The sequence below is a fragment of the Pseudopipra pipra genome, chromosome 4, assembly GCF_036250125.1.
Source record: "Pseudopipra pipra isolate bDixPip1 chromosome 4, bDixPip1.hap1, whole genome shotgun sequence".
Taxonomy (NCBI): Eukaryota; Metazoa; Chordata; class Aves; order Passeriformes; family Pipridae; genus Pseudopipra; species Pseudopipra pipra.
This window is the reverse complement of record NC_087552.1, coordinates 35,445,365-35,467,384: the sequence shown is the minus strand read 5'-3', so window position 1 is coordinate 35,467,384 and position 22,020 is coordinate 35,445,365. Positions and strand designations below refer to the sequence as shown.

Genomic DNA, 22,020 nt, shown 5'->3' with positions numbered 1-22,020 from the left:
TGGCCGCTCAGCAGGATGCAGTGTGCTGGAGCGTTGCACAGTACACATGGGTGCAGCTTTAGCACACTGCAGCGAGATTCTGTGGTAGCATCATGTCAGCATTACAGAAAGAAGGAGCCTATTTTAAAAACAAAATAAATAAATGAAGGAAGTTGGAAACTGGATTAGGAGGTTCTAACAATTTCGTTTAAGTGCTTGCAGCCTGCTAGTACTGACAGTCACTGTTCCCTGTGAGCTGTAAAGTAGCAGTTTCTTTATAACAAGTTGGATGAAAAAGTAGTTTTAGTAAAATTCCTATCTCTGCTTAAAACCAACAAAAATACCATTCTAAAGCTTGTCTTTCTAATACACGTGTTATTCATAGGAAACATAGGCATGAGCTCTATGACTTAGTCTTTTTAGAGGCATCAGTGTTTAGATTTTTATCCCTTGACTGACTTTCTTTGATTCATAAACATACAAAAGTGTTGTTTGATCAGTAATTATCATATTCTGTTGTCTCTCAGTTAAGAAGAAACTGTAGATTTGTATTGTATTAGTGGTTAGTAGAAAAAATACAGAAAATCTGTGTGATTTTAGTGGTATTTTTACCTACCTGTCGGAATCTCTTTTGCTACGTATAGATTAAACATGCATTGTGCAAGACCAAAAAAAAAAAAAAAAGACATCCCTTCCAATCCCAAAACATAAGTAGTCTGTTTGTAGATGTAGCAATAAATGTATATAACATAGACATCTGCTTTTTACAGACATGTTTCTTGTCTCTATGTTTTTCTTTTCCTCTCACTGTATGGAAAATAAGGAACTATTGGGAAAACAAACATGATGTCTTTTAAGTATTGCCTGAGAGACTGTGACAAACTGCATCCCTGAAAGGAGTCTTTGTGTTTGTGTGACATAGTTTGCAGGAAATTGTTAAGTTCAGCAGATGGTTGATATTTGTAACAGGTCTGTGTTTGTGGAAAAGCATTGGGTCTTGGGTTTTTTTTTAATTTGAGATAATTTTTTTTCCCAACATTTGGCTATAAAGAGTTCACTGAATATGATTATTCTGTTTTTTGTTTGAGCACTTCTGTATAAGCAGCATCCTTCCCTAGAAGTAGTCTCCAGTTGTTTACTGTTAGCATTATCATCAGAGTTTCTAATGTTTTGAGATTTGTGTCCTGAAATGGAAAACTTTTGCTTTTTTTTTATTCTTTTGTTGACTGGTTAAAGATGAAGGTTCAGGTGGAAACTGTATTAAGACTTGGGGCGCAAAAAGCAGAAATATACAATGTTACTTGGCTTAAAATTGCTCTCTGAGATTCTTGTTTTAATTTGATCATTGGAGTTAACTGAAGAATACATGCAACATTCACTCTGGTCAGATAAGTGTGGTCGTTAATTTAGGGGGTGGAGGAAGTGTGGAGCTTCTGCATTGTAAGAATCATCTCATGCACTTTTCTGGGGTTTTTTTCCTGTGAGAACTGGTTTGCATCATTTCAGCAAGACTCCAGTGCCTTGGAAAACAATGTTTCTTCTTGAATGTTGTGGAAGTCATATACCAGAAATTATCAAAATGGTATGGATAATGAAGTTCATGAAAGTTCTCATCTAAAATTAATATAAGAAGTACCAAACACCAACCTAAAAAACTCGCAACCAAACTTCAAGTACGTGGTGCTCATTGCTAAACTGCTCTCTGCTGGGCAGAGCCTAATCATACTGCTTGAATATGTGCTCAACCCTTAAGGTTTATGGCTGGAATTTATACAGTGAGAAAATCCCTAATGTTGTTGATAGAGATTGTAGAGCGGTAGAGACTAATGTTTTTCACATAATATCTGCAATTTATGTAAATTATGATGTTCAGGTTTGTTTTATGGATGTAGTGTGGGAGTAGCGAACCAGCCTTTTTATTGGCTAAACAGAGATTGCTCAGGCTTATGTAGATGGTCTTTTATCTCAGCAAATCCTGCACAGCATGGTCCTCACAAAGGGAAACTTCCTTGCTGGTACTCAGTGTTTGTATCTCTGTTGGTGAGGGTCTTCTGGGTTCATGGTATCCACTGCTGTTGTTTCTGCAAGTACCTGCTTCCTCTGCTTTTCCATTACAAGCTTTCTGAGGTGGAAGCTAAATAAAGTAGTTAAATGGGCCTCTAGCTGAGAGCATCAAGCTGGTTCAGGTTCAGGAAGACACGAACAAAGGAAATGTCTGAAAGGTCTTCCAGTTGCTAGGATAACAATTGTTAGGATTGTATGCCAAATTCTGTTACTGCCAAAGAATTTTATATGATGTCCATACAACAGCATTAAAATTAATGAAGAGTTCATCTTCTGCCTAATTGCAGAGCTTGCTGCAGTGAACTATTTCCAGGTTCATGGTGAATTACATAAATCTGCCTGACTTAATCATATACAACTGAGGTTCTTAATGATGCAACTCATTCTGTAATGCTTTTCTGTCATTTTTAGATGCTCATAGACATGCTTTATATGAAGGTTTTGATGTGTGTCTATGCACACTTATAGATAATTGCCAAACATTGGTCTATCATTAAGAATATTAATTGTGGTACTGATTTGGAGCCACAAGTGCCCATAAAGAATATCTGACCAATATTAGGACTAGAGGTGTGATAATGGCTAGACAGAGCTTTTACAGACAATCTTTCTATGCAGTATCCTTTGTGGGAGCAAAAACTTTACTGCAGTCTATTCCTACAATTTTTGAGTGATTTGCCTCAGTAACTAGCAGAAGTTGTAGCTAACCATGGAATTTACATCAGATTTAACTATAGAGCCTCTTTGAATATAGTCTGAAGATGAGGTAGGTTTTTTCCATAATGAAGCAATGAAAATGCTTAGGTGTTGAATAATCTGTTGCAGCAGCTGTGCACTACATTTCAATATGCAGGTATAATCTTTTGCTAGTTTGTTTCGCTGATTTTGGAAAAACTTAAGAGTCATTAGTGCTACTTGTTTTGCCTCAAACATTTAAGTGAACAGGCTATCTTTCTTATTCTTTTAGTAATGCATTTGGAAAAGATTGTTGCAGAAATGAAGTATAGAGTATAGAGTGCATTCACAACATGATGTGGGCTTTGTTTTTTTTATTCAGTAATTAATTCAGCTTTCTTCAATATTTGAGAAATATCATCACTTTATAGTGAAGTGTAGAATTATGTTTCTGTGACAAAGAAAAACACTTGGGTGTCTGTTTTCAGAAGACTTTACTAATAGAACTGTTGTTCAGAGCGAATCAGGTCAAATTATGTCATCAGGACTCCAAATCTAGTTCTAGTTTTGAAAACATAGACTTCAGTGCCTTGAGACCAGGGCCATATTAATATATGACTCCTATTTTATATATATATAGTATTTAAACAGTTATGTTGAATTTCTAGTTGATTTTCTCCACTGTGATAAAAGAGGAGAAAGAAATGTATATGATTCCTCAAGAACATTGGTTGATGATATGCCTGCTGTGGCTGATAGTTTTATTATTTGCTTGTGAGCATACATGGTGATGTTCATAAAGTAGCCTCCGTTTACATTGTCTTGTGTATGTATGAGCATGGATTATTATTCTCAAGTGTGTTAAGTACAGACAGAAAATTTCATATAGTGAGAAAATTGGACAGGGCAAGTGAGTGAAGGTTAAGCAAAAATACTACATAATGCTAACCAAGAGTTTCCAAGGGTCATAGGATAAACTGCCATGACTACTGTGGAAAAATAAACTTTAATGTTGTATACTCAGAATGTAAAAGCCAACAATTGATGTCATGTTATGGGAGAGAAGATACTCCTTGCTGCCAAACTAAATTTATAGACACTACACCTTTTCAGCTTAACCAGTTTTCACTATGTGGTACTGGAAAATTTACATGTTGTTTTTAAAAGGATTAGTGCAGTGAAGTTTTGTCCATCAGAAGGAAAAATTAGATCTGTTTATCTGAGTGTAATAATTTCAGAGTACAAGATACTTGAATAAAAACTACAGTGACAGAATCAGTCAGTTTCTATTTGGTTATCTTGCAAGATTTTCATTAGAAGAAAAGAAAAAAAAAGCCTTTTTAGTATGGCTTTTGGACACATTCATATGGTGATATGACTTGCTTGTATAGTGATGAGTCTTATTCTGTTGCCCCTAAACCAAACCAAATATCCTAAAGATGTTACAAAATTTTATATTCTGTAATTACTATTAACAAGTAATAACTTAGCCATGTTATTGTTGCTTTACTTTTAGTTTTGATTCTTTGCTCATAAGTTACTGGTAATGGTTTTTTACTTACACCTACTGTGTTTCTGTAGTCTTAATATATTTCCTTGTTCTGGCAGAGGTGGTGAGGACTGTAAGTTTCCTTCACAGAACTTCATACAATGTAGTAAGATGCAAGAAGGAATCCTCACTCCAATGTTTATTGTACTTTGACGGGAAATTGAGTTCTGCAGGCTGCACAGTTTTGTGCTGTGAAAGAAATATTGGACCTCTGTGTGTTCTTCAGCAGTGTTTTCAGGTTTTTGCCATCTCAAAGGCAGCAAGAAAGCAAGAGACCTGCAACTTTGGAGGCTTTAAATGTTACCAGGGAAATACTGTGACATTTATGGAGGGAGTATGGTAAATTAGATTTGAATTTCGTGATTTTGCTGTAGTGTTTGTACCTTAAAAAAAGTAAAGAAAGAAAGTGTTGCTCAAAACGATGTGTGCTCATTTATTGTGAAAAGCATGCATTTTTTTTTTTTGTAAACAGATCTTCAAGTCAAAAATTGAAACTGAAAACTCAATTTTTTGAGTAACTGTTAACATTTCTTTTAAACACCAGACTAGAGTTTCTGCAAAGGTTTACCTTTAAGCCTGTAAACAGTTTAGGGGATATTGACATGTTTTTTAAAGGAGGAAGCAGTAGCTAAATGCTCTTGGTGGGAATTGTGTTATATTTACCTATGTTATCTCACTTGTTCCTTACTTAATTTTGAATAGATGTAATGATAGATGAAATACTTTTAAAGGCATACACTTCTTGTGTGATACAAAGAAAATAGTGTTTATATATTTCTATTAAATGATTTTCATGTTATTTGTGTTTTTTAGAGTTATATTAGGGTTTTTTGTTGTGGTTATTTTTTGTTTGGTTGGTTTGATTTTATTTTTTTTTAGATAAGGAGGCATAATATTTAGTGTAGTTAAAAATGTTAGTGGCTTTGATCACTTTACCAAAGGGTGAAAATAGAATAACTCTTGATGTGTAAAAATGTCACTTATACCAAGGCATGTGATACAAGGAATGAAAGTCTTAGAATTGCGGGATACTGATGAAATTATGCTCAAACCAGATAGATGGTTTTGATTTTGTGGCTGATTATCATACAATCTCAAAGTTTCTTAGGTATAAATTAAGTATAATTTAATAGATAAATAGATACAGTTGGATTTTTTCCTACAGGAAGGGTAAGGGTGTTTGTTTTCAAAGACAGATGCCTGAAAACAGTCATATAATTACAGTCTCTTTAGGAAGTATAGTTTTTTATTCAACAAGAGATATGGGGATGGGAGAATGGAGAGGGGAAGCTCTAGCATATGAATCAGATTACTAATGTACTCTGGCATGTATTACTCTCCCTTCATAGTTTTTTTAATTTAAAGCTCATTTTGGACTTGATGAAATTTATGACAAAATCGCTAATCCTGTTTATTGTCAATGGATTGGTATTTCTCAAAAGGGAGGTTATCTTCCTTCTCTTGACGTGACCATGGTTTGGACTTCTATGTTATGTTTGCATGGAAATCCCATTGTATCTGCAGTTATAAGACACTGCTTCCTGGTGAAGTTTTTATGTATTTTTTTTTGGTGATATATTGCTTTTGTGTTCAGTGGTTGAAGTTCTCCCAAAGTACAGCTGTAAATTCGACTGAGGCTTGCTTAGTTACCTTTAAGATGCTTTAGAAAATTAAGTTCTTTATCAGTAAGTCTTCGGGCCCCTGTTTGGGAACTTTATTATTTTGATCTACCATGTGATTCTTATGACAAGCAATTTCATGACAGTGAGAGAAATGATAAATGTGACCTAATACAGGCTAGATTTTTTCTAATAATTTTGGGTCCTTGTTCCTTTTTAATATTTCTGTGAATAAAAAACTTTGCTACCCATAAGAAAATAAGAGATTGCTTGCTGTGCTTTTATTAGCATGCTTTGGGATATATTTTCCCAATTTGAGTTTCTGTGTATTGACTATGCATCAAATACAAATATGGATTTTAAAATTGATCTTTTCACTGATAAAGGATTTGAAGCTTAAGATTCCGTATCTCAGTAGCCTTATGCCTCTTTATGTTTGTAGCCAATGCTTACAGTCTGCTTGTGCATTGATACTGCTTATGATGCTGCTGAAGTTTAACTACAAGTCTCATGAAGAGAGCTCTCATAATTCCTTTTATCTCTGGAATTCCCAGTTCCAGTAAATTGAAAGTTTGTGCTTGTGTTTGTGTTTTCCGTCTCCTACTCTAAAATGGCTCTGAGTTTAAAATATTAGGCTTCAGATTTCATTTAATTTGGTTTTCTTTCTAATGTTATTAGAAACATCAGCTCTATGTTATTAATTAATGTTATTAAACATCAGCTGTTTCACATTATAGGATGGGATGATTTAACTTTAATAAGAAGATAGAGGATGGTTCTCAGCCTACTTTAAAGTATTAGTAGATGTTTCAACTCTTCTTCTAGGCTTTGAATACACAAGACTCATGACTTCATTTCCCCATCAGTGCTATCTTTTAAAATTGTCACAGCAGGAACAGTCTGTGTAGACAGTAGAAGCATTTACTTGTTTAGAATATGTTATTCTACTGTATTCATGTTGTGGAATGAAACTTTTCAGTCATTAGCATGATGCCTATACCTTCATTTGTCTCAGTTATTAGCCAAATGTGCCCAGCTATGTAGTCATAGGATTATGTGAATATAGAAGGTTGGGACTATTTTAGTGTCAATAATAAGAAAAATGTCTCTTGGAACAATTAGATGATTGTCTGCATCCATTGACATGGGATCCAAAGGAAACCCTTTTCGTTTACTCACTAAATAAATTTGAGATTACAGCTGTATTTTACAGCACCATCATACTGAAAAGTTTAAAGTAGTTACAGTAATGTCTTATTGATTTTAAAGAAGTGTTTGTCTTATTAGAGAGATTTGTTCTATAGTGGCAGTCCAAATAAAAGAAAAACCCACGCTGTCATCATTTCTCTTAAGAAATCACACTTGCAGATGCTTAAAGGGAGAATTTTCCATTCTGTACTGTATCATTACTGCAGTAGCCTGTTGCACTGGCTTTGTTGGTTTGTGGGGAATGAAGATACAGCTAGCACTTCACCCCCTTATTGCTCCTTATAGTTCTGGGCAAGAAATCAGAAACCATCATTTCAGTATGGGATGTAAATGTCAAGTACGTGGTGCAAGAACAAAATGAAGTATAGGTAAGGGTCAGACAGCAATACTGTGTTAGTATTGCTGCATTGACTGTATTCCTTCCCTTTACTTCAGACACTCTCTTTCTTTATCTTTGAGAGAAAAATAAAATACTTCTGATCGCTTGACTTCTCCAGTGGTATGCAAGTCGTTATTACAGTGCAAATGGTTAATTGGACAAATCTTGTGAAAATAGTGCATTTTGTTGGTGAAATACGTTCTGAAGACGTGTTTCACTTTTTGACAGTGAACCCTGCAGTGCTGGTGAGTAGGGACCAAGATGTCCGAGCATACTATATCACATGATGGATGCAGCTAGAAATGGTTGTGCTTAGGCAGCATACATGGCCCAAAGAGGAGTTGGTAACTTTGTAGACTGTGTGCCTGGAAGGACACTATCTGCAGTGCTGGGTGAGAGAGTGAAAGGTGCTGGAATTGTGTGGGACAGTGATCGCATGACTGTAGTGAAAGCTTTACTGCTTTCCCAGTTTTCTGACCACTTCAGACTTTTGAGCTGAATACAAGAGACCAGACACAGGTGGGAATGTGGATTGGCTTTCCCGAGCCCTGTGTTAGGGCTGTAACACTGTTACTGATGGGAAGCGACAGGAATACCTGTTAAGACCCTCTGATGCTGCTGCAGTCTCCTCCGGTGAGGAGAGGAGGTCACAGCACGCACAGGGCAGTGCCACTGTGAGCTCACCCTATCCACGTGCTGTGCCTGAAATCTGTTTCAAGACTCATTAGTGAGGAATCCCCTCAGTAGCCACTGTCTGCAGGTAGTGTGCTTTGGCCCTCCTGAGCCACAGTGAAAGTACTTAATGCTGGTTCCTTGATGGTCTTCTTCATAGGATCCATGGGCAACCATTTAATGCATGAAAATAGTCATATTTTTTATGGTAGTTTTGCAGCTGTATTTCTTCCTCCTCCCTCCATCACCCATAAATGCCGTTATTTGAGTCTTTAGAGCAATGTCCATCTAAATTATAGTCCACTTGAATTTGATGGACACCTCACAGCGCTCTGACTTTGGTTCTAATTCCAGATGTATTTTTCTGTGCTTTCATTTTTCTCTTCTGAAATTTGTGTGGCACTGCTCCTTCTGCTTTCATAGAACATTATGAAATCCCATTTTCTAAGGGATATGAATGTGATGTGTTGTGTTGTTTCCTGTAGGTGGATCCTGTAGGTAAAAAGTTTCCATGGAAACAATAAGCCCTTCAGCTTTTACCGTTTCCACCTAATCATGAAAGTTCTGTGCATACAGTGCAGCTTGGATCAGCTTGCTTCTCATGTGGAGGTTCCTTGCTTTTTGCCATTTTAAGCTTTGTTTAAAATACAAATGTTAATCACTTATCTCTTGTGCATGTGTTGAGTGTGGTTGAGAATTTGGACTTCTTGTTTCATTGTCCATTTATAATTTTTTAATATTAACTCATAAGAACTAAAAATCGTAACTTAGAAGAGGTTGGAAGAATAATAGTAGAATTTGATGCAGAACTGTTGAATCATAAATAACATATCACTTGGTATTTGTGGCCTCCAGGATATAGCTTGTCATTCTTGAGATTTTTAGTGCCTGTTTGATCGTATGAGTGTTTGAGGATTTTTTTCTTCAATAATACAGCCTTTATTTTGTATGATTTATGTGACCATGAATCATGTTACTGCTCTTCTGTGTTTTTAGCAGACAGGTGGATGGACAGTTTAATATTTGATAAATTATTTCAAGGTTCTGGTTTTCCAATCAGGCTCACAGTATTCCTTTGTGATAAAACAAAAAACTCAGTAGACTGGTCAGGATAGTGCAATGCCAAATGTACATGGAGTTAAAAAGAATAACCATATAAAAAATTATGGGCTCCAAGGTTGTCATTCAGAATTGTCTGCTTCAAAACATTTCAAACTGAAAAAAAGAGTCAAACCATTCAGAATATGTTTTGCATATTTTCACAGATTGCGTTATCAAGGTTTTTCTCTGCAATCGTAATTGCAAGACAGTGGCTTCTAAGAGAAATTTGGCATTCTTGCTTAATAACATGACTTAAGAATGAGCATTGCAGTCTTTACTTGCAGAGGTGTCATAGTCTCAGTGTCTGCCACCAGCCAACCTGGACAGAAGATTTTGAATTAAATTGAGATCTTAATATAGAACTCCCTACTTCTGAATTGCTGCTGTCTGGGTGTTACAGGAGAAATATGACAGAATCAATTTTCTCTCTGAAGCTAATGTAACCATTATTGTCAAATAGCTAAGCTTAAATAAATAGATTATGACATAACTGGGAATAGCTACTCTGCTGCTGCTATTTGCAGTTAAGTCCACTATGCTGCCATACACAAGTGATGGACCTGTTCTATAACACCTTGGGGTACCATTGTAGTCTCTGTTCTGAAAAAGGTCATTAACCTACAGCATTTTGTTAACCTAATTTTTTCCTGAATTAGGGGAAAATGTAAAGATCTGATGATTGTATTTTTGATTCATAAAATGTTTTCTGATAAAATGATTACCCCAATTCATGTAGATATCTCTGTATGGTAACTTGATGTGCAGATACGTTAAATGCAGGTTAAATGTGTCTGACTAAAGTTTAACTGAGCTCTTCCATGTGACATCTTTTTTTTCTTGTTTGTTTTTTTCCTTGGAAGCCCTACATTAAGACTTGATACTTCCTAGTGTGCACAAGCATATTCTGTTTGCCAGTCGCTTTCTGGCAGAATAATAACCCTGCTGATGTTCTAGCTCTTCTATGAAGTAATTAGTCAAAGTATACCTAGCCTTTAAATCAAATGTTTAGACTGCAAAATAAGTTTTATATCTCCTTACATTACTGATAACCAAGATTTTGGTGATGTTGAAAATAATAATGTAATATTATATGTCACATAAGTTTAAGTGGCATTATGTGACATAATAGCATGTCTGAGTTCTCACACTTATAGTGCAAATACCTATTCCCAATTTTATGCTGCTTCAGTTTAATGAGAGAAAAACTAAATGGTATTTCTTTGGTCTTAACTCTGCCTGGATTGCTGCTAAGATTTTTAATGCTGAACTACTGTTTCAGATATGATTTATAGAAACAAACTCACTGTCCTTTCCATGATGAAGAAGAAAAAACCCTTATATTATTTGCTTTGCATATTGCTCTGTGTGGTGGGGGATTCTTAGTTGTTAATTGTACTGTCTTTTATAGTCTAGATTGACTGCTGGAGCTATGTTCAATATATTGTCTGAGTAATTAGTCTTTTTTTTAAACAAGGCTTTTTTAAAAAAATCTTAACATGTTTATTTATTAAGAAAATTAAAAAATTGCAACTTATTATGTGCAGAAGACTAATTCTGAAAAGAGGTTGTGTCATGTGGGACCCTTATTTTGTCTAAGCTCATCTAAGTGCAACGTAGAAGCTTTGTGCAATCTAGAAGAGTGTTGCAATAAACATTTACCTCTTAGCAGATGCTTTTTATGTTTTAGCCATTTTATTAGGAAAAGATATAAGAAGAACATGTAAATACAAATCCTGGTAGGAAGCAATCATGAGCATTCACTTGACATTCATGGTAAAAGGTATATGAATGAAAATATGAAAATATATTTAAAAGGTATGCAAATCCCTAATCTTGAATTTTGTTGTTTTGTGAAGCAACAAAACACTGAGTTTTGCTGGTTTTCTGTGAGAACTGATCTCACTGTGTGCTGAGTGCTTCAATGAGATGCTAGATGCTTTCAGACAAAGAGATTTAAGAAATTTCTGAGGCATCAGGCATCTTTTTCCTTGCTAAATCAAAGTCCTGGCTGGTATTTCAATCTTAGCTGAAGATACGCTGAGGTCTTCTTTCTGTCCAGGAAGGTGTTTGGATATGAAGCACAAGCTTGTGTACTACTTTGGTTTTTGTTCTTTAGGTACCAAGTCTCCCATGTTTCCTAGGGTAATCTTTTGACTTATTTTTCTATCTAAATTTAGAAAGGTGTGTTGCGGGGTTTTTTTTGTTTGTGTTTGGATTTTTTGTGTGTGTGTTTTTTATTTGGTTATTTTTGGTTTGGTTTGGGTTGGGTTTTTTTCACATGATGGACTTTGGCTGTTTTACATCATTGGTTATCTTTCCTTCATCTAATGGGCTTGATTATTTCTGGTTATTGAGTACTGTATATAAGAACCGTTTTGGTTGTAAAATTAGTTCTATAAAGAATGTTTATTCTGTTGTGTACCAGGGGTCTTTTTTGTATGGATTGTTTTTCTGTCTCTTTCAGCAATTTGTAGGGTCTTGTTTTTCATGGTAATCCCAAAGGGCTTTTTTTTTTTTTTTTTAATACCTCATGCCACTACCTGTGATAAAATTTCTCTAAAATTTCAACAAATTGAGACTATCAGATATAGGCTGAAAGAACCTCCAAGGTCTGTATAAACAGTACTTATTTGTGAGTGACAGAGAATCAAGTTTTGAAAAATTTGAACCTCAGGCAAAAAAATGCCCAAATTTACTTCTTTTTGGTGTAAAAACACTGGCTTTGGAAAAAATGGAAGAAGGATGGCATTTCAGAGTAAAAATTTTATGCCCAAATCAACAGGGAACTTTTACCTGCTGTCCTCATAAAGTCAGTTGCATTTGGTTTAATGTTAGGACCACAAAAAACCACATTACAAAACGCTGGCCTTCATTCTGCACTGAAAATTTATGTCTGAATAGCAATTATTTGTCATGATGTAAAATTATGAATATAAAAACAGGAGAGTGGGTCCCTGTGAAAATTAATTCTGAACACTTTGCACACTGAGTAGATGCTCCATAAAATTTATCTTACACAAAAAGAGATAAATGCATGGGCCATAAAGAAGTGTGCAGCAGAAATGCCAACTATAAATTTGCACGGGTTTTTTTTCTGTGTAAGAACAAAAGGTTTAAAGGAAATACCTATCAAAAAAATCCCCACACTGCAGAGCTGAGCAGTGAGGAGAAGGTACCCCTTGACAAAGGTGGCCATACTGATCCTATTATTACTGTGAGTTTGTACAACTTTCATGACTTGGAGAGCAAGAATCTGCAACTTGAAGACACCAGATGAGTGAAGTGTGTGTATGTGCATATGCCTGCAAGTCTCCAGAGTCTGACTTCTGTGTGCAGAAGTCTCTGGCACAGGTCAGAGAATATAGTAATTTTCTGACATAATTACTTTTTCCCAGTGTCACAGGCATCTGAACATATTTCTGCAATTACATTTAATTTTTTGGGTTTTTTGTTTGTTTTAATAGGAAACTTTCTTGAAGAAAGATTGAAATTATGTGTAAAAATGAAACAATAGCTCATTAAATAATAAATATTGAAGATCATGATCAAACATTTAAAATATCTGTATCATTTTTACCTAGGGTATATGGAATTGATGAATGGGAAATTGTTTTCAAATATTTCTAAACATCAAATAATTATTCTTCCCATATTCTCTTTATTCATTCTTCATGACTGCATAAAGTCTATACCTCTCTTCCTTTTAGAAATGAAGAAATGAAGAAATTTAGAAATGAAGCTTCATGATACCTAGTATGTTCTTAGCTTTCAGATTTGGAGTAAGAGATTCAGGGAGGAAGAAGTATGTATGATACCTGTGAAATAATACATAGCTGTTAAATGCAGAGTCGTATTACAGCAGGCAGCATTTGCAGAATTTTCAGTTAATACTAAGTACCAGTTAATCAGTGTCAGATATGTTTTAAACTTCACAACTTAAAATAAGAAATTTATAGACTTGAAACAGGGAGAGGATGCTAGGGATTCTTGATTGTAGTATTTGACAGTCCAGTGGTTCCCACCTCTCAGTGAGATAGTTAAAATGTGGTGATGGCAAAATGTATTTGATTTAAATGATTTTTCAAGAAATGTATTATTACATTTTGAGGTCCCTCAAATGCAAATTTCAATTGTTATTTCTTAGAGATATTAATGTGGTTTTAATATGAGAAAGTTCTGCACATAATATAGGACCTTCTTAAGGGGAAAAAATATGTATTTTCACAGGGGAATTTAGGGTGTTGTACCTGCAAGAACAGGAGAACAATATGGCATAAAACCATTTAGTAACAGAATATAAAATAAATCACTAAACAAAATGGTAAAGTGGGTGGACAGCAATTCCTGTTGTAAGATTTCTTTTCTATGAAACTTGCTCATACTGTAAGGACACACACACACTGATCAAGGCTCCTGCTCCTCTGGCCCAGTTGAGTAGCACCGTAGGCTGCAACAGGGGGCAGTTGCTCCAGAGGGTCTGTATGCTGAGTCCTGGCTTGCAGCTGGCTTTTTTGAGTAGCCAGCTGTTTCACATCAGACTCAGCCTTCTACATGTTTTTGGCACCCATAGATGGTTTGTCATTGAGAGGCACCCTTCTTCACTTTTTATTGCTTTCTGACTTGGGTGGTCAGGTTAAACTGCCAATTGCTTTGTTGCTGAATAGCCCCCAGCTAATCTCTTTGACGTTTTCCCCATGAATCTGAAGGCAATTAGTGGTTGTTACCTGAGTTACTATGACTTTCTGGCCTCTCACCTTGAATATGTTACAAGGGCATAAAGTCGTATGACTGCTTTATTTTCTTTTCCTTGCATAGCTAACCTATGGAATAGGATAGACCTTCTCATTTGGGAGGGATTTGGGTCAGCCTTCCCTATGCCATTTACATGTGTTATGAGTCACAATTATATTTGGTTTTCAAATTGTCATCTAACTGGTGGGCATACCTATGGTTCAGACCTCGTTTTATCTGAGTGATGCCTTCAAGTAAGCTTCGTCCCATGACACGCACATATACGTGCGTGTATGTGCATATATTTTTTTAAGAAGCTTGCTAAGATAACAAATTGGCAATATTCATAGTTCATGTTGCTCAACACTTTTCATTATGAAGGTGTTTTTTGTTGGTAACAGTTTTGCTGGGCTTTAACTGTTTGGCCCAAATGCTCTGTGCTGTCTCTCAGCGAAAAATATTCAGAAGAGATGATACAGGTATGCCCCTGAATAAAGCTGGGAAAATTGCTTCCTTTGATTGTGTTAAAGATTTAAAATAAAAACATACTTGGAGTTCCTAGTCTTTGCTTAACATTTGTTAATAGTATTTGCTAAGTAAATCTGCTAAAACAACAATAAAAAAATCTAAAAAATGATAAATTACTGCTTTCTCTTTCTGACAGTATTTATTAAAAAAAAACACTTTTCATAATACCTTGAGAATACACTCAAAGTATGACTTCATTTTTAATTTGTTTTTAGTTTCATTAAAAAATTTAATTCTGAAATGAATTATAGCGTTATGATTTTTCTCTCGATTTGAAGTTTCCTAAATAAGGGAGAGGAATTTAGATAGCAAACAGCTCAAAGTGTATTTTCTTTACTTTTTTTCTGCATTATGATTTCTGCAACTTCTGAGATTATCTGTCTTTCTGATTACTCTGTTGAGTATTTTATGTGCTATCCCTTTACTTTCCTTCCATTTAATCGTAGTAGGTCACGTACCAAAACTTAGTCTTTTCTTAAAAGTTCCTCTCTTCAGTGCCTGGTTTAATTTAAGTTCAGATGGTGCAGACAGTTTTGTAGTGCTGTTAAGTCAGAATGGTGATATTTACTGCGTGAAGTATATATTGCTGGTTAATAAAGTGACACTCATCCACCTGCAGTCAGTTAATGGATTGATATTATTTGCATACGTCCCCTGATATAGATCTCTTGTTTGACGTGATTTTTGTACCCAACTTTTCAGAGTTGTTGTTTCTGCAGGGAGGCCCTTCATTTTCTATTTTATCTAATGATACAATTTAATGCTAGTTTCTAGCACAGAATAGCAGTTTAAGAATTATCTGACCAATGACACAAGAATGTTAGATTCATTGAATTTTGAGGGTTAGTAATTCAAATTTTCATCATCTATGAGACGTGAAAGATATCGACTAACATAAATGATATCTGATTCCCCTATCCTGTGTCTCCTTTTTCCTGCTGAGAAAGTCTGTACAGAAGGCTAGAAGCCAGCAAACATGTGGCATGATATACATTTTTATTTTTTTCATAGTAAAATCAGATGAAGATGTTGTAAACCAAGCCTATTAAAATTCAAAGTATGCAGATCATTGCAGGGAGTGCAGGTTACGTTTTTGCTTCAACAGACACCCTGTTATTTTACACAAAAGCTTACAGTATTTGGGTAGTCATTTGGAAATACTGTATGAATTTTAAATTTGTTTCAGTATCACTAGTTGTAAAACTCCTATCTTGCTCTCCACAGTTTGCTATGCTAAAACTTTAAACATCTCCTGTTTCCAAAATGCAAAAGACTATGATGCTATTTAAGAGTGAACAATAAAACTATAGTTGGATGGGTAAATCAGCAAAATTTGCAGCCCTAATAAACTGCAAACACATTTGAGAGGCTTATCAGGTTTTATTGTCTTGCACTAGGCATGTAATACTGTAATCCTTACAGCAGTGTCTTACCATAAATCAGAATTGCAATAAACAAAGACAGAAGAAAGTTTTGGTAGTTTTGAGTGCCTTCTAATATTATTTGTTAAATATGAAACTGATAGTTCTCTAGAAGGCTTTACACTTTTAAAGCAGATAGTAATAAACTTTCTACTCATCTTAGCCCTCTACACAAGGAGTATAGTTTCTTAAATTTTCCATATATCCAATAACAATTATGATAATGTTGATCCTACAAATATTTTCACTGTGTTCTCTTTTTCATAATTACTATATGTAACTAAAATGACACAAAGATAAATATAAACAGTTCTTGCTCAGAAACATAGAAGAAATTAATGAAGAATGAGGAAAAAAGTGGTGCAACAACAGTAAAAAAAGCAATTTGGGGAAAGTGAATCCATTACTGCGGGCCACACAATTTTACATATCTTCATTTTAATAAGATCTGTTATTTCTTCCTACATGTGAATGTGTATTTATATGAAGACAATACAGAGCATTTATACTAAGCATAGGCTTAGTCTTAGTGAATTTGTTGCTTGTACCATTTCTTTATAAGGATTTTTATTTTCTATTTAAAATCTAAATGGTCTTATGCTTCAGGATATAATTCATGTTACTACTAAATTGTCCAGTTAGTTACTTACTGTTCTAATTAAAAGGATTAAAAACATAAAAGTTCACTGTTTGTTAAAAGAATGGGTTTTGGCTGAGAAAAGTAATGATGTCAAGTTCAAGAATACTATGTTTCTTCACAAAAGGTTGAAGTCGCGTTACAAAATAACTGTTAAAAAGGTGAATCATAATTAGCTTTTTTGAAAAGTAGTGAATCTTCAAACAGTTTACAAGACTCCTTTCTTTCCCCTACACATAAAGGAGTAAGTGTATTGATCAACATCTTTGGGAATCAATGGCAGCAAGACATCATTCCCCTGTTGATTAACAGCATGGTTTTATTGAAGCAGATGAAATGAATCTTCAGTAATCCCTGAAGTATCAGGGTAAGAAATCAGTAGAAATAAAGGAAAAACATTTCTTGATTTTTTTTTCTGTTGTCATTGTTTGTTTAGTTAGTTTCATTTTGAATTAGTAATTATAATACACAGTAATTTCTTTTCTCATTAATATCCCATCTTCAGTAAATTCTAATTAAAATGTAGCAGTTGGTATCTTACTGTTACATTAAATATAGCAAGTATAACAGATTTTTGCTAACAGCTTTGTTATTGTGCCTTGAACATACCCTCTTAGGAAGTACACTTTTACCCATGTCCCATCCTTCATGGGACCATACTCATTATTCATTGTTGTTTCTAACATAGGCATGAAAGCAGGTCTTTTTTTCTGCTCAAAACGAAGTGAATGGATCCCTGGCTGTGTATGATGGTGTGAACATGGAGTCAACATGGAACGAAGTAACAGAGCAGAAAAATGCTTGCACAGCTAATGCAGAATGCAGCTTCTGCAGCCTTACCAGGAGCACCAAAGTCCAGACTTAAAAAGTTTGAAGTTTGGGCCATGGTTGTGACAGTTATTTTGCAGCCTTAAATTCAGGATTTGATCCCAAAATCTAGACCTGAGTTAAGGTAATATAATAACACAGAAATAAGAGGAGTAAATATGACCTGCAGTAGTGAAGATGCAAGGGTATAATTTGAATGTGTATTGGTAAGTTGACTCACTGCGCCTAATTTTCAGGAAGTGATGAGAGTTAAGCTTAGATGAGACAAATATTTTGGTGCCAAAATACCTTTAAGTGCTGTGACAGACATTTAGATACTAAATTCCTTTAAAAATCTGAAGTTTTTTTCATAGCCATAGTTATTTGGAGATACTTCATTGTATTATGTAAAGGCATGACTTTTATTTGTGTTTTCTTTCCCATATTAGAATGTAATGAACTCAATTCAGCAAACAAGGTCTCTAAGCCTAACAGTGCTCAAGATATACTTCTCTTTGTGTTTGCTAGAATTTAACAACCAGAAAGTCTGAACAGAGTGAATAATTTAGGATTAATATGCTTAAAAGGACACTAAGTTCTTAATTTTGAGGTTACTCTGAAATACATTTGCTTCTTTGTTGAAGAAGTAGTTAAGAATGTAGATTGTATATTGAAGGGATTTTATAAGCAGAGAAACCAGTGAGAACCTACTCTAATTGGTCTGTGGTAGTATATTTCCAAGAAACTAGATTAGATATAATTGTCTTGGGAGGTTAAGCAACCCTCTTATCCCCATTAGTGTACTTACATAATATATGTTTTAATACCATCTGACAGTAAGGCTACTGATAAACCATAGGAGATATGCAGATTCTCAGTGTTGCATTTTCTTTCTCAAATGCACAGAACAGATACGACGATTCCTGGAAATATGGTTTTCTTTCTTATCCTCTTTTTGTCATAACTTATTATGGGGACTTGTAATTTTCCCCCTAGCTCGGCCTCAGGTGTTTAGTTGTTCTAAAGGAAGGAAAAAGGTGATGTGAACAGCTGAGAGCTTTTTCTATCCCTTGGAAGAAGGTTGTGCAGCTAATGATATCTGGTTAATTTGATGGTAGAAATAAGCAGTAGGAGGAGAAAAATCCTGACTTTACAAGTTTTGGGTCTTTTTCTGTAGTGAAGAAAAGTGAGCTTCTCTGCAAAATCTTTTACACCTGGGAGAGGTATTGAATGTGTAAAATTCCATGCTAATTGTAAAATTTCTGTATGATGTTACTATGTAAACATTATTAGTTAAAGAGCAGAGTAGGTTTTAAGATTCAAAAACCCCTCATTAAATCCTATGAATACAGTACCTTTACTAGGTGTATTTTAAAAAGGAAGTCATTTTCTCCATGTACTTGGCATGCCCCCAACAGTGCAACACTGTCAAAAATGTGTGAACTTCTTGAAATGTGTTTCAGTGGCTCAGTAGAATTTGTTTCATCACTGTCAATTTTAGTCATTTGACAAACATGAGGACTTGCAAGTGCTGTCTCCTTTTGTTTCAACTTTCTTGCTAGGATTTAACCTATTCAGAAGCTTCTGTTTCTGGTTTTTGTTTTTGTTTTTGTTTTTTTTTTACTTCTTTTTTGCTTGGGTTTTGTTTTTTTTTTTCATCTCTGAGTCATTAATAAAATTTCTTGTATAAAGTTAGAGTATAAGAACCACTATCCAACACTGAAATTAAAAAAAATAGCATTCAGGTTTAGAAGTGTTTTGTTTCTTGTATACATTTTAGATTACATATTTTCCTGATGTTCTACTTTATGCTTTCTGATATGGCCAATGGCTGTGATAAAGAGGCTATTAGAGTGAATTGTGTTGGTCTGATGTGGGAGGACTAATAAAACCTATTTTGGTTTAAAAAGCAGCAACAACAAAGACCACAACCACAGAAAAAAACCCAAACCAAACCAAAAACAAGCATCCATATTTGCTACATTTTGTTAGCACATTTCACTAATTCCACACCACCTTAGAGTGCCTGTTTGAAAAGCAGTTCTTGTACACACAGTCTTCTATGATGGGTTCTTCCAATATGTACTCACCCAGCTTAAAGATGGTTTCCTCCCCCACTGAGCTCTGTGTGAGCTGAAGTTATTTCGAGCAGTCTGGATTGGCAGAGGGTAAATCATTAATATTAATGCCTTTACAACTTCTGCATTTACAACTTCATGAATCCTTCTGGGGAGAAGTGCTGAAATCCAAATTCTTGATTTTACCATGATAATCTTGAGCTTTGCATCCGTAATGGATTGCATATGCTTATTTAAGAAGCAGGCAAGTTCTTGCAGGGTTGGACTGAACTTTTAAAACCATCTTGCCTTCTGAACTTCTCTGATAGGTCATAGTATACACATATACTATTGATGGCAATAGCTGTTGGTAGTACTAGAAAATATAGGAGAATTGTATCATGTTGCTAACTTTGCTGAGAAGGGCTGTCCTCTTTAGATATACAGAACTGTAAAAGAGTTAGATTACGTGAGTCAATAAAAATAATCCTCAGATGGAATTGCATATTTTTTCAGTTTGTCTAATTTCAGTATAAGGCCTGCGGGTCCTTTTGTTTGACAAAACCCTGGATTTTGCATTTAATTCCAGGTTGTGTCTTTGAAAAAAAGCCTTTTTTTTTTTTTTTTTCCAAAACAACTGTCCAGATGTTAGTGTCCCAGATGTTTTCTGTATTAGGAGCTACTGCATTTTTTACTTCAGAATACAATACTCTATGTGTGTGTGTTTGAAGCTCTCAGAGTGGTTTTGTAGGCCCCCTTCAGATACTACAAGGCCACAGTTAGATCACCCTGAAGCCTTCTCTTTTCCAGGCTGAACAATTCCAATTCTCACAAGATTTCTGGTGGACTATGTTTTTAGAAGAGGAGGAAGATATGTGAAAAGCTAATATGATCCAAAAACTTTTTGAATAACAAACTTGTGTTTTTGAAGAATTTATTTGTAGCCAGAGGTTTCGCTTTTTGTTTGAATGAATAAGCTGTATAGCAGTCATGATGATGATGATAATGTTATCTTTATTTTTTTGTTGTCTTTAATTCCCCACCGTTGATATTCATCATGTGTAAAAGCAACCTAGAATTATCCTATCTTAAATATAGAACATACAAAACAACCTTGGGAATTAAGTGGAAATATTACTCTAAATAGTTAAAGCAGTTTAATGTACTTGCTGTGTCTTTCAGCCAATTGCTTACCTTTTACTACGAGGACAATATTGATAGCAGCAGTTTTAGAAATGCACAAGTCCAACTGTAGAGCTTACCTACATATATAGGGGTGACTGCATTGATATATTTTCCAGTCTGTACTTGCCTCCGCCCTTACCTGTGATGCAATCATCTATCACACAGTAATTTATTGTTAATTCACAAATCTCTCATTTCAGCCCCAAATTTTGTGTTTAATTGGACTATAAGCTTACGTGCTGAGTTTTGCACTTAAACCCAAGTTACTTAATTTTTATTCATGTCTAATTACTTTTAATTGCACAGTAAAAACAGAAGATGGTGCAAAAAATAGACTGGATTCTGATCTTAGTGTGCAATTAATATTTTTTTAATTAAATTCCTGACACTTTTATCTGTGGGGAAAACAGTGGAATTGCAAAGGTATGAAGAGAGCATTCTGCAATGTGCTGGGATTTTTTAGATAAACATGAAAAGACAGGAGCTTCTTTTCAAAGCCTAAGCTGATTTGTCAACATCTGCGTTTGGAAAATTTATGTAGTATTTAACATTTCATAGCAAACACTGAAGAAGAAATGCTGAACCTGCAGCACCATTTTTATTGCCACTAATCAGAAACAAATTGCAGTATATACTTTGTACTACTTAGTTTACTTTGTGATACTTAACTGAGGAACTTTTCCATTTGAATGCTTTCCTGGTGAAGTATCTCAAGGGGGAGAATTATGAGTTTTTTAAAAAGTCACTTTCACTATGGGATTGGCTTGCTGCTGTCAGTGTGCCAAATTTGAAACCAGATTGCAAGTTGTGGAGTGAGTTACAGATCCTATTTTCAGCTATCTTCATCTATTGCTGAGAAAGTATGAAACAAATGCTGTATGGAGAGTGATAGAAAAACACCATGGAAGGCATCCACTAAATTGAACACTAAGTGAAAAAGCACACACCTCTACATTTTTGGACTAGTCAAGTTTTGTAGCCCTTCCTCAGTTTCATATTTCTTCATTCCTTACAAAATGTTGGGTAACATATTCACACAGAATATGCTATAAATTTTATCCATCTGTAAATCACTGAAGCACTACAGTGCATTTAAAGTTTTAGTATGTATAAAAATTTAAGCCCTGGTTATGTTATTTTTTTTCTTACTTCAAACTGTCATCTGTCACTGTGCGTGAACAGAAATGTTACATCTTTTTTCCCTTTGTCATTGTGCTGTGCCCACGTGGAGGACTGGGTTTCTTCCTTCCTGAGGTATGTGGGGACATAGTCATGAGTGTAAGGAAGAACACAGACAGCTTAGGTAACAAGGGGGAAATAGATCTGACCATATATACTGTTCCTGATCATTCCTCATTCCCAGCTGGACCTCTTGGCAAAGAATTTATTTTTCAGGCCAGTTCTCAA

General features: G+C 35.0%; 1 protein-coding gene across 12 annotated transcripts in view; it reads left to right on the top strand.

The window, feature by feature from the left end:
* MARCHF1 (membrane associated ring-CH-type finger 1) overlaps positions 1-22,020 on the top strand; it is a 231,928-nt gene that overhangs the window by 102,817 nt on the left and 107,091 nt on the right. The gene's annotated exons all lie outside the window — the stretch shown is intronic.